This window comes from Myxocyprinus asiaticus, chromosome 37, assembly GCF_019703515.2.
Source record: "Myxocyprinus asiaticus isolate MX2 ecotype Aquarium Trade chromosome 37, UBuf_Myxa_2, whole genome shotgun sequence".
NCBI classification, from domain to species: domain Eukaryota; kingdom Metazoa; phylum Chordata; class Actinopteri; order Cypriniformes; family Catostomidae; genus Myxocyprinus; species Myxocyprinus asiaticus.
Window position 1 is genome coordinate 9,173,193 of NC_059380.1, and position 12,915 is coordinate 9,186,107.

Here is a 12,915-nt window from a genome sequence, read left to right on the forward strand (position 1 = left end):
TATTAAAAATTCGATAGAGCGTTACCTTAAAAACCTCACTTTTAGTGCCTCACAGTGGACATTTCATCTCGGAACTGCAACCATACGTATAAAGAACCATGTAATGTAATTTTTCAAAAATATCACCACAGTCAAGTATTTTCATGAGATCAGGCTGGTTCTGATGCAGTTAAGAACCACTACACTAAAAAGAAGTTTGTGGGAGACAGATCACGCAACATGAAGCCCAGTGCTAGTTGAGAAAGATAAATAATCTCTCATCTACAGTAGTGCACACATCAGTAAGTCTGACTGTAATATTTAAGGAAATGACTAACTCATAAAATCAGTCAACACATAAAATCGCATGCAACATGCAATAATAGTAATACATTATTCAACATATCGTCTACAAGTGGACACCCTTTTAAAAAAACAATATCTCACAGGCAAAGCCCTGTTATTAGAATGGTGTGCAGCCAACGTGACAAACCAAATTCATATCTCAAAGGCTCACAATTGCACACAATGCCAGTACACTGTCAGAGAGATACATGATGACAAACAATAAATGCAATTTGATTTGTAGTTCAATCAGATTGCTGGAACGTTTCCAAGTTTGCCATTCAAGCCATTCAAAAATGTATTAAAATAACTGATGGAATAAAAGCCACTGCACCTAACAAACCTAACCACAGACCAACAAAGCCCAGCGTAATGCAGTGAGCTTGTGGCTTAAAACATCAGAAGTGAAAATGGATGAAAGCAAGCAAAAAGACATGCTGGTATTGCTCTTTCTCTCTCCTTCCAGAAATAAAAAAGGGCAATTATCATCCTGCATTACTCTGTGTCTGCCTTTGAATACAGGCACAGTGACAAAAAAGACCCTGTTCATAGAACCACTGATGAATACATAAAAAACAAAAACAATTTACCTCTCAGGCAAGGTCTCCAGTTCTGATATGTGTAAGCTGGCCTGTCATGTCTATTAGTGTAGATTCCCCTCTCATTTGTGCCACCTGTTTGCTTGGTTTAAAATCCTTAGACTAGTAGTGTAGGTCACTGTGGCTTACTATCTGTGCCATCAAGAGGCAAAGCATGAGTGTGGTTCCTTAATGATGTGTCTTCTGGGTGCTGTTATCTCTCATTGCATCCTTACCTCAAGCTATTGCTAACTGTCTCTGATGCTCCCTCTCTCTCTCTGCCTCCCTCAAACACTGATTCCCCATCTGCCACTTCCCACTCTGGCCTCTCTCCTCCCACCTCATGAATAATAAACAACCACATGGGCAGACCCCTCCTCCCTCTGAAACGATCAACACACGAGTGCTCATGCACTAAAACACATACACAAGCATAGGAATACAAACACATGCGCATGACATATACACATGAAACCGAGGCAGTCAAGCGTGCTGTCCTCCCCCAATCTGAGCATGCAGCTCTCGGGTCACATCGCCTGCTGAGGTGGCTTTAGCATTTCTCAGGCTGGGCTGGAAGACTCTATCCCTCTGAGCTTGACCTCTTCAATCCGACCCGCATCTCACCCTCGTGTACTTCTGGACCCTCTTTCCACCCTCCTGGCCACCCTCTTGTCACCTACTGACAAATCAATACAGTGTCAACAACATGCAAGTGCTTAATCTGGACAGAGATCAATGGATGCCAGTGCCAGGCAGACAGCGAGAGTGAGAGATAGAAAAAGAGAAAAACAGAGAGTGATGAAGACATTTAAGACCTATCACATTCATAAGCCAATCTACTGCTGCAAAAACTACACAAGAAATAGTAATTTAAAGACAATTATGCACTCTAATGACCATAAAAACTCTAAGTGGGACCCTTGATACTATGTCTCCAAGGTGAGTTTGCAATTTGTAAGTATTTAGTTCTCTTTGGGAACCACATTTATTACAATAAGGGGTCTCCTTAGTGACTGCTGATCTATCAGTAGGAGTTTAACAGTGCTCACAATGACAAAAATAAAACAGCGCAACCCCTCATTTCAATGCAAAGTGAGATCAAACACTGCAGAAACTTCTCTTCACTCTGTCTTGCCACACAAATTGAGGAATGTTGAGGTTAAACAATGTTTGTTGTGGAAGCGTATTTGCTTCTGGCCTCAGACATGTACAGTACATACAGAGTGAATAGCAGAATGGGTTTCCCATATTGTGGGAAATGTTTCCAATTTTTTTCCTTTCCACTGACATCTGTTTTGGGGGCTCCTGTGTAGGCAGATGCACAACAGAGGGTGAAGGACTAAATAAAAGGTTTGTTTGAGTCGTTTGTGATTGGCACAGCAATGAGGAGTTTGAAGATCTAAATCATTCTGAGGAAACAGAGAAGAGCATTAGAAACATAAGCGTTTCCACTTTGAATTGGTCGGACAGCTGCAGGAGAAATGTGTCTTTAGTGGCAGTTCTGAGAGTGAATATAGTTTAATGCATTTAGTCAGGGTCAGTTAATACAAGGGAATAGTGGGGCCTGGGTAGCTCAGTGGTAAAATACGCTGGCTACCACCCCTGGAGTTTGCTAGTTTGAATCCCAGGGTGTGCTGAGTGACTCCAGCCAGGTCTCCTAAGCAGCCAAATTGGCCTGGTTGCTAGGGAGGGTAGAGTCACATGGGGTAACCTCCTCGTGGTCGCTATAATGTGGTTTGTTCTCGGTGGGGTGCATGGTGAATTGAGCGTGGTTGCCACGGTGGATGGCGTGAAGCCTCCACACGCGCTATGTCTCCGTGGCAACGTGCTCAACAAGCCACGTGATAAGATGCGCGGGTTGACTGTCTCAAACGCGGAGGCAACTGGGATTCGTCCTCCGCCACCCGGACTGAGGCGAATCACTATGCGACCACGAGGACTTAGAGCGCATTGGGAATTGGGCATTCCAAATTGGGAGGAAAAAGGGGAAAATCCCCCCCCCAAAATAAAAAAATACAAGGGAATAGTTCTTCTTTGTTGTCCATCCCACTTTCAAAGGGATCAAAACTTATCAAGCCATTTTCTTTGTTTCGTTGGCTGAACAGCATTTTCCTCCACCGAAAATAGAGCATTTCAAAAACTTTTTGCATTACAATAGACATTTGAAAACTGAACATGAGTAAAACATGATTAGACAAAACAAAAAGTGGCTTTAGAAGTCAATTTATTGTTTATTTTATTCTCTTATCATTGAACAAGCCTACAGTCGACAGTAATTCATTTTGTAATAGAGAATGTCAATCTGTCCTGTACTCACAAGATGTGGTCTTGTGCTTTGCGCTATTTTTAATTGTCGGTCTATGTACATGTGCAACTTTCGGACGCTTTTGGAGCGTCACTGGTTTTCAGAGTCATTAACACTGTGTTTTTAGGATGCTGTGTCAAGTAAAAAGTAGTTAAGACTTTAAAAAATCTTGTCTCGAGATTAACATGTTCATTTTAACATTTGGCAAAAATACTATTATTTTTAGGTCTAAAACCTTTTAAAGTAGGGAAAAATACTTGGTGCACCTTTAACACATCACAGATGAAACTGGCTCTAGAAGAATTAGTACAGCAAACATTTTTAATCTAAGCATTCACTGTATGTCTATGTAAGATTAATGTGCAGTAATTAAATGCCATGTTAGTGAGTGTACTTTAATTCAGTGACTGGTTTTGGTTCATTTGATGCCAACATGAAAGGCTCTGTGTAAGCAAAGACATTCTTACTTTATCAGCGTGCCTGATCATACAGTCACAAAGGGACCGTCTTTCAACTGCATCAGGTGTAACGCTAATTGCATTGTTTAAATATTTAAACCAGCACTCAATCAACAGAGGGACAAAGGGAGAGGGAGGGATACGGGTTAAAAAGAGCAAGAGAGCGAGAGGGGCAGAAGAAAGAGACAGCAAAATATGGCTGTATTTGAGAACGATAGAAAGGCTCTTGTTGTTTGTGGAACTCCAGGTCATGACAAGACCTAATCAAAGAGAAATGATAATAGAGCATCATGGTTGTTTGAGCAATGTGAAGCCTCCTTTGTGTTTTCGTCCATGTCAGGGGTAAATGAAAGATGGAATGGGGAAAACTGGATGTTCCGCTGCTTTTTTGTTTTTCTTTTCCCAGCAATCAATGAAGCAGCTCATTAGAGACTAACGAGAGGTCTGATGTGCACACTGGGGGCGGCAGGGCGCTGCCAAGTGTATGAGTACTTGGTCAGTAACTGGATGGGAGACCTCCTGGGAAAAACTAATGTCGCTGCTGGAAGAGGTGTTAGGTAGGAACACAAAAGGTGATTTTTGTTTGCATATTCATTGGTGTAATGTTTAGAAGTAATGACGTTTATGATGTAAAAGTTAGCTACGTCATGGGGACAGAAAAAGGAAGTGCGGATCGAAAATGCCATGCATGAAGTGTGGTTGTGTTTGAAGTTCTCCAATAAAAGACTTGGTTCATATGGATACAAGTTAAGTTAAGGCCTTGTATAAAAGCTGTCAGTAATGAGCTGAAACTGGTCCATGTGAGTCCCACTAGAACGAATACCACTCTGACATGTTCAGTTGTATTTGTAAACCAGGGGATTTCAGGCACTTGATACTGTGATAAAGCACCAAGGATAGAACTGTTTGTATAGTCAGTATACCAACAAAATGGTTATGGTAAAGTTTTACTAATTTTTATTCTTTTGTCAGTTAAAGGAATAGTTCACCCAATTGTGATGTTTCCTTATATGTTTTTGTTTGTCTGGGGGCACATCAAATAAACAAAGAGTAACTTGTATCCATATGAACCATGTCTTTTATTGGAGAACTTCAAACACAACCACACTTCATGCATGGCATTTTCGATCCGCACTTCCTTTTTCTGTCCCCATGACGTAGCTAACTTTTACATCATAAACGTCATTACTTCTAAACATTACACCAATGAATATGCAAACAAAAATCACCTTTTGTGTTCCTACCTAACACCTCTTCCAGCAGCGACATTAGTTTATCCCAGGAGGTCTCCCATCCAGTTACTGACCAAGTTCTGACCTGCTTAGCTTCAGTGGGCAACTAGGCGAGAGCTACAGGGTGATATGGCTGCTGCAAACTGATGCTTACTCATCAATGCCCACCAACTATGTAGAAAGAGTTACCTTTTGCAACAATGTTCAATACATCAAAACGATTACCATGTTTATGTTCGTGAGGCTTTAACACACATGCGCATGATCAACGGAGCCAAGATGTAATGACAACGTGGCTTTGGCCCAATAAGGCAAGTGACAGTTCCATAAACTGGCCTGAAACTCCCTCAGGCTGGCCCCCCGCCATCCTGTTACTGTTAAGCAAATGTTATTAAGTCCAATGTAACTGATGCAAACCTAAAAGAGCTGTGAAAGTGTGTCACTTGTTCCCTCTGATTCTGTTGATTAGGCTTGGAAGCTCTTGAGGACAGCTGGTCTTTCGTTTATCAGGTCCATACCTCTCCACACACATTGTGTCTTTCTCTGTCCCACCCTCCATTGATCTGAAGACCCCTCTACACTTATCATGCTGTGTACAGAACATGGTCAGAGGGTCAGATTAATGGCAGTCCTTCAGAACAGCTGCTACTGAAGGCAAAGCAGATAGATCCTTATTTGTCTTGCGACTCTTGAGACTCTTTCTGCCATGATTCAATCCACTCTCTTTGTACATTTATTTAACAGCCACATAAAGTGGGAAAATCAAAGCAAGAATAAAGAGCAATTCTATAACCCTAAACAACATAAATTCTATCTGGATCAATTATATTGATTTGCCTCCAGATATCCTGAAGCTCCTTTTGAGGGCAAAGAATCACGTTAAAATGAAAAATACTTCCTTGGCTTAGTTTTGCAGACACTCTGTTCCATGCTTAAGCTCAAAGATCCATGAATACTGTAAAACTTAGATTGCAAATACAGCTAAAATTGTATTTATACTTGACTTGAATTTAATACTTAATTTAGAGGGTTCATAAATAGAAAGTATTTCATGAAAAGGGTCATGCCATCATCAGTCATGTAAAGCATTTGATAGTTGAAGGGTCAAAGGTTAAGCTCAAGTCCCCCGTCCAACCACAAAGCAGATGTTAAGTAGGCCACAGCCCTGGACACAAATACAATCACTCTAACAGCAAGGCACCTGGCTGTCTATGTTTCCCCAATAATGTGTCGCCGGCACCTGGGTTAGCTCAAGCATGAACACAGGCAGACTCTTTAATTTAATGAAGACCCAGGGTTATTACAGAATGAGTGTTTGGATCAGAATACCAGGTGATTTGAGACTGTTTCTCTGAACTGCTACTTAATTTAAAGATGAAGAAGAAGAGAGAGAGAGAGAAAATGGATAAAGAGAGTGAGTGATAGTTACCAGAATGCAACTGTTTTCAGACAGATTCCAGAAAATTCTCCCATCTTCCATTGGTTTTACAAACAGATAGTCCTGCCCCAAACTCACGCCATTGGTCAACACAATGTTGTTGTGTGGGGCTGGTCGGGCCCTCAAATCAACAGAGGAATGTTTTGAAAGCACAACAGAGACACAGTGTTAAACTGTAAGGTGAAATAAACCTTCAAATGCCTTGCTTATAGTGGACTCTACATATTAAGCTGAAATTCAATACAACAAAGTTGTATTTTAACATTAAAAAATGACACACAATAGCTTTAAGGTAAATCAAATATGCGATTATGATGAATATTGAGTCAGACTGATGTACAAAAGCAAATGAAGTAACACACTTTGACATATGAAAGTGGAAAGATCAAAGTTGACCCTTGGCCAAGCTCCACCCCCTTGGTTACCGTTGCTCACTCTGACAAGCTTTGCAGAACTACCCACTGGAATGAATTGGAGATTGCCGTGAATGGTGTAGTTTTTGGCAAAATATTCTCATAAACAGAATTGACGTTGGCTGGAATCTCGCACACAATTGGCTGTTCACTTCATTCATGTGAATGCGCTCGTGAACTCATCATAACCTCAGGACCAAACTCTGAGTTGATAGAGAAAGTTGGTAATGAGCATCTTGATACCACTTAACCCTAATGAAGCCTGATTGGATTTGGTGAGTTATGTCAAACTAAAACCAATCCCGGAATTCAGAATTTGTTCAGCTTTACAACACATATAAATATTTTTAGGTTGTAACAAAAAGTAATTATATTCCCTCACTCCCCTAATGTAGCCTATGACAAATTTAATAGAGCTGAAGTAGTGAAATGATAATATTTATTATCAATCTATTTCTGCCTAAAGTACAGTTAGTTTTACTGTTCAAGGGTGGTGATGCAGAATTCTGTGCTGAATTCAGATGGTGTCCACTTCTCGCGCCTTGCTTCACACTGATTCTTGCAAAGCTGTGTGTTTAAGAGCTCAAGCTTTAAGAGCTTTGTGCTCGCGCTGCTCTGTCCATTGAGCCGTATCCATCTACAGAACCATACAGGTGCATTAGCCAAGGTTATGCCTCCGTCTGTGTATTTGATGCTGCTAAACCAGATACTTCAGATGCGTCGCTAGATTTCAAAATAAGATGAACCATGGTACAAATGCATACCAACCCGTATAATTGAGAACCAACTGATATACATGTACTCCAAGTCTAGATAAACATTTTAATGCAAAGAGGAACTTGACGATAGATTTGATTATTATGACTGATAAACGCCCCCCTCTCTACTAATTTGTTCTCAGCGCTCCCTGTCATCCTTTGAACAGCCCCTGGGGGACAGTACTGCCTCCGTTGAACACCCCTGATGTAACTGAACAAAACTGCTAGTAACGTCTCATAACACACTCACTATGATGCTGTGAACTCTGAACCAATACAACTCTCATTGGAAAAAAGCAAACGCTTGTCAGAGAAATGGCTGACAGCAACTGTTGCTAAAATAGGATTGGTCAGAAGTGCTTTTAAGGTGGGCTTAGCAAAGGGTCAATTTAAAATGTCAAATTTAATGTGATTTTTGCCATTCACACTGTCATCTAAAAACAAATGGTCAGGTGAGTGAATAAATTGGACCACATTTAACTGTGGTGTGAAAGTAGCCCATCTGTTCATATTCCGATGTGACCTATGAAGCAAATATTTGTGGGCAAAAAATCAAAAATACATGGATCAGCATGACATAAGCCACATCAGGAGTGTTTAACTGTGTCAGCTGAAGAGTCAGCCCAGGTCTTGACATCTAGTGTGTTAAGCCCAGGGGTTGTGGTCCACTCCAGTTGTCTTCAGACCTACTTTACATCTACACTGACAGAAGGCTAAATCAGAGTGTGTGTTAACAAAAACACTTCCCTACTGTCACACACAGGCCCGTTCACTCCCCTTGACCCCACCTCCCTTTTCTGCAGGAGTCTCTATCAACAGGAGACATTTCTTCAGTTAATTGCTCGCTGACCCCCAATCTGCCCCCAAGAAGTCTGGACAAGGTAGGAAAGGCTTTGGTCTCCTGCCAGTGCGTGTGTGTACCCCCCTCCCAAACACACACACACACATGGTCCATACACACCAACGTCTATGAATACAATGGGACAAAGCAGCTGGAGTGCAGAACCACAAGGCAGGCCTGCATACGTAATTACAAAACCAAGACAAGCCATCTGTGGCATAGGGCTCATCACATCTGCTTTAGATCACTAACATGCACAAATAAGGAAAGTTTTTTTCTGTTATTCAAAAGATTTCCAACTACATCAATTCAAAGTTTCTGATCCATGCCATGACATAACATGCGGTTTAGGCCTACAAACTGATCTGCAACAAGAGGCCTTTGATAATGATGTAACCTCCCAGTGGGACCCAATGGACTGTATGAAAACACTGATAGTGACTTGTAACCCAAACTGGTCTCAAAGGGGCTGATGAAATAAAATCATCAAAAAGACAATATAAATTTGTTCAGCCCCTTTTAAAACAAAGTCAACATCTATGAAGTCAAGTCAAGTCAACCTTAATTTATAGAGCACATTTAAAAATAACAGAAGTTGACCCAAAGTGCTTTAAAGATCAAACAAACAAAATGACAATACAAAAACATTTGATTGATTTAAAATGAAATATAAACCATAATAAAATCAATAAAAATATTTAAATAGAACATCACATATTTATCCATTTCAAACTATTCAATGATCTATTCAAATCTACAGAATAAAAATATGTTTTTATAGAAGATTTAGAAATGGCTAATGATGAAGCTGACCTCACGTGGAAAGAGAGACTATTCCATAGATTAGGACCTATCACAGAAAAGGCACTGTCACCCTTAGATCTATAGTGGTAACGAGGAACCCTCAATAGAAGTTGATCAGAAAACCTGAGCGATCTGGTGGGGGAGTAAGGGTGTAGAAGGTCACTGATATATTGAAGCGCAAGACCAGATAGTGCCTTGTAGACAAAAATCTGAATTTTAAAATCGACCCTGAATTTCACAGGAAGCCAGTGTAGAGATGCTAAAACCGGGGAAATGTGATCCCTTTTTCTTGACCCTGTTAAAAGCCTAGCTGCCATGTTTTGAACTAGCTGTTTGGGGCAGGCCAATGTACAATGAGTTACAATAGTCGAACCTTGATGTAATAAGTAAGTGAGTGAATCACAATTTCCAAGTCTTTATGGGAAACAAAATATTTTATTTTAGCGGTAGATCTCAGGTGGAAAAAGCTACCCTTGACAACAGCACTGATCTGCTTATTTATAACAAGGAGTCTAAAATCACTCCAAGACTCCTTACATCAGTGGTTCTCAACTGGTTTTGCTTCAGGACCCAGATTTTACATTGGAAATCAAGTGGCGACCCACCATAGTAAAAACGTAACCTGTAAATAATGTATCCTGGGTCGCATTTCCTTTTATGTTGCATAGTTTTGTTCATGGTTTTCAAGTACAAGGACATGTATCGAGTGACATTATTTTTGTTGCTGACCTCAACAACAAAAGCGACAGGAAATTTTCTCTCCCCCCATTTAAAATTTGAAGAGCATATTTACTTACATGAGCCCATTATTATCCCGTTTGTTTCCTAATTTCAAACATAATTTAAACAGAACATACATATTACACAGGAGGAAAGGCTCTTCATTACCATGGTTAGGTCAGTGTAGCTAATCTTAAATAACAGTAATAATAATAACAAATTATAGTATTTATGAAAAAATAAATACTAGCTGCAACACATAACCTGTTGATATAAAATTAGGTCTAATAGATTCTACCTTTAGATTATTTCATATGAAACTATAACATTTTGTCAAAATATAACAGTTACTTTTACTTACGCAAAATCGTGAAACAATTTTGTAAAGGTGATGATGTATAATGAAAAAAATATTGTGCATAGCACAGTGTTGCTCTTTTCCTCCTCAGTGCTGTTTGGCATGTCAGGGCTGCCTACTGTTTGAGAGGTTCGACTTGACTTCCTCTGTAATGCTTTAAACTAGAAAAGTCTCACTAGAATTGAAATTGGTTACATCAGGTTTGAGGTCTGCGCTCCGCAATATCGAGGGAAGCTTGGTTGTTGCACACGCGTGCCAGAGAGAAGAGTAGATCATGATTGTGAGCCGGTTCCATTACACTCGTGTGAAAGTGCAGATGAGAAGCCTTTAGCTGATTGCGAGATTATCATTAAATCTGCCTCGGCAGTCCTAAATAGGCTATCACTTGGGCGGCTGCCGAAATATCTTCAATGGGAGAACCATGGCATTGCTCTTTCCCTGCTGTCCACGTCCCAGTCCGAATAGACCTGCATCCCACTTTTGGGTCGCGACCAACCGGTTGAGAAACACTGCCTTAAATGATCTTATACATTTGACGACAGAGGACCTAACTGGGCAACCAGGCCAGGTAAGGAGGACATGGTGTAACCTAAAATCAGAACTTTGGTTTTGCTTTCATTTAATTGTAAGAAATTGTTTGTCAGTCAATGTTTAATATCTTTCAAGCAATTTAGGGCATTCTCAGATAAACAATTTTTATTTATTTATTTATTTTATCCCCTTTTCTCCAAATTTGAAATGCCCAATACCCACTACTTAGTAGGTCCTCATGGTGGCGCGGTTACTCACCTCAATCCGGGTGGCGGAGGACAAGTCTCAGTTGCCTCCGCTTCTGAGACAGTCAATCCGCGCATCTTATCACGTGGCTTGCTGTGCATGACACCGCTTAGACTCACAGCAAGTGGAGCTTTAGTCCACTACACCACCACCACCACTCTGTTGTATGGATGCCAACCATACATTCTAGTGTTGAACGTGGCACTGAGATCTAATAAACTAAGATGACAGGTGAACCTGAATCCATGGAGAGAAAAATATAATTAGTGACTGTGGCAGCAGGGGCACGGTCAAGCGTCTGTCCGGAGAGAGAGAGAGCGGTAAGGGCGCTTGCACCTGAGCTAGATTATGTTTAACAACTGTCTCTAATTCCAATGAGCATGGGGATAGCGGCATATAAACAGCCACACCACCAGCAGCAGAGAGAAAGAGTCTGGCACAAGGAAGGCAATGGTGCTACAGAAGCTGTTGTGCTTAATCTATTGTGTTTGTGAAGCTGATGTTTTTAAGTAACTACGTGCCTGTGAAGCTGATGAGTTTGTGAAACTGTAAAGCACTGAAGGGGCCGATTAAAACTCTTACCTGAACTTGGAAACCCCGCTTCCCTGTGTTCTCCTTCCCTTCTGCCTGTGAAGCAGTGTCACGCTGGTGCCGAAACCCGGGATAAAAACTGAAGTACGCCCCTTGGAGTCCTCCCAGGTGGCCGAGATCCTCCAGTCCCTCGCCAGTATGTATCAGTCCAACCAGCAAGCCCTACTTGAGCTATGCCAAGACCAGGAATGGCGTTTCTTCGAGATCCTACAAGCTCAAGCAGAGGACCGGCTCGCGATCCAGAGCCTTCTCAGCCAGGAGAAAGAGAGATCAGTGACCCCGGACCACCGCAGCCAACTGCCTCCCCCCACACTCCTGAGGATGGGAGCCGAAGACGATGCCGAGGCTTTCCTCGACTTATTTAAGAGAACCGTGGAGATCTGGGGCTGGCCGCGTGACCAGTGGGTGGCCAGGCTCCTCCCATTGCTGTCCGAGGAAGCTCAGCTTGCTGCCCAACAGTTGCCGGCGACTAAATTCCTGGCCTATGATGATCTGAAAAAGTCTATCCTGCAGCAGGTGGGTCATAGCCTGGAATAGTATTGCCAGCTGTTCCGGACCTTGAAGCTGGAGAAGACCGACTGCCCGTTTGCTTTTTCCCAATGGCTCCGAGATGCGTGCCAGAAATGGCTGCTGGCGGGGAACCGTGACGTCGGGGGAGTGATTGACCAGGTGGTACTGGAGCAGCTGATTCATCGCCTGCCAACAGGGACAGCAGAATGGGTCCAGTGCCACCGCCCGGCGTCACTGGAGGAAGCTGTCTAGCTTGCGGAGGACCATTTGGTGGCATACCCTGTGATGGAGCTGGGAACGGTGGTCCAGATCCCTGACACTCCGCAGGCTTCCCCCGATTGAACCGGAGCATACTGGACACCAGTAAGTGTCAAGGGGGGTACTTACCAAGCATTGGTGGACACGGGTTGTAATCAAACCACTATCCACCAATGCTTGGTTCAACCTGAGGCTTTGGGTACAGCTAAAACGGTAAGGGTGAAGTGTGTGTATGGGGATATTCACAACTACCCTGTGGTGACCCTCATGATTAAATTTCGGGGAACAAAACATAGAGTGGAGGCCACGGTTAGTTCCTGCCTCACCCATCCGCTGATTTTGGGGACTAATTGGCCTGAATTTAGAAATGAATTAAAGGGAATTTGCGCGGATGGGTCCTGTACTAGAGCGATGAGATGTGAAATGTGTGACGCTCTGGCAGGGGAGGCGGAGCCGTGGCCATCTTCATCAGCTCCACGTCAGGATAACGTGAGGGGGGGTGAGGCTGCAGCCCCGCCCATCCTCAGGGAATTTCTCGAAGGGGATTTCC

General features: G+C 42.2%; 1 protein-coding gene across 17 annotated transcripts in view; it reads right to left on the reverse strand.

The window, feature by feature from the left end:
• LOC127427947 (neurofascin-like) overlaps positions 1–12,915 on the reverse strand; it is a 114,508-nt gene that overhangs the window by 83,064 nt on the left and 18,529 nt on the right. For 16 of the 17 annotated variants that reach the window (XM_051675914.1, XM_051675905.1, XM_051675911.1 and 13 more), the window contains exon 1: positions 915–1,155. The exons of the other annotated variant lie outside the window; for it this stretch is intronic. The gene's annotated coding sequence lies outside the window, so the exon portion shown is untranslated. Of the gene's footprint in view, positions 1–914; positions 1,156–12,915 lie in introns of those variants that run through there. 17 annotated transcript variants of the gene reach the window in all.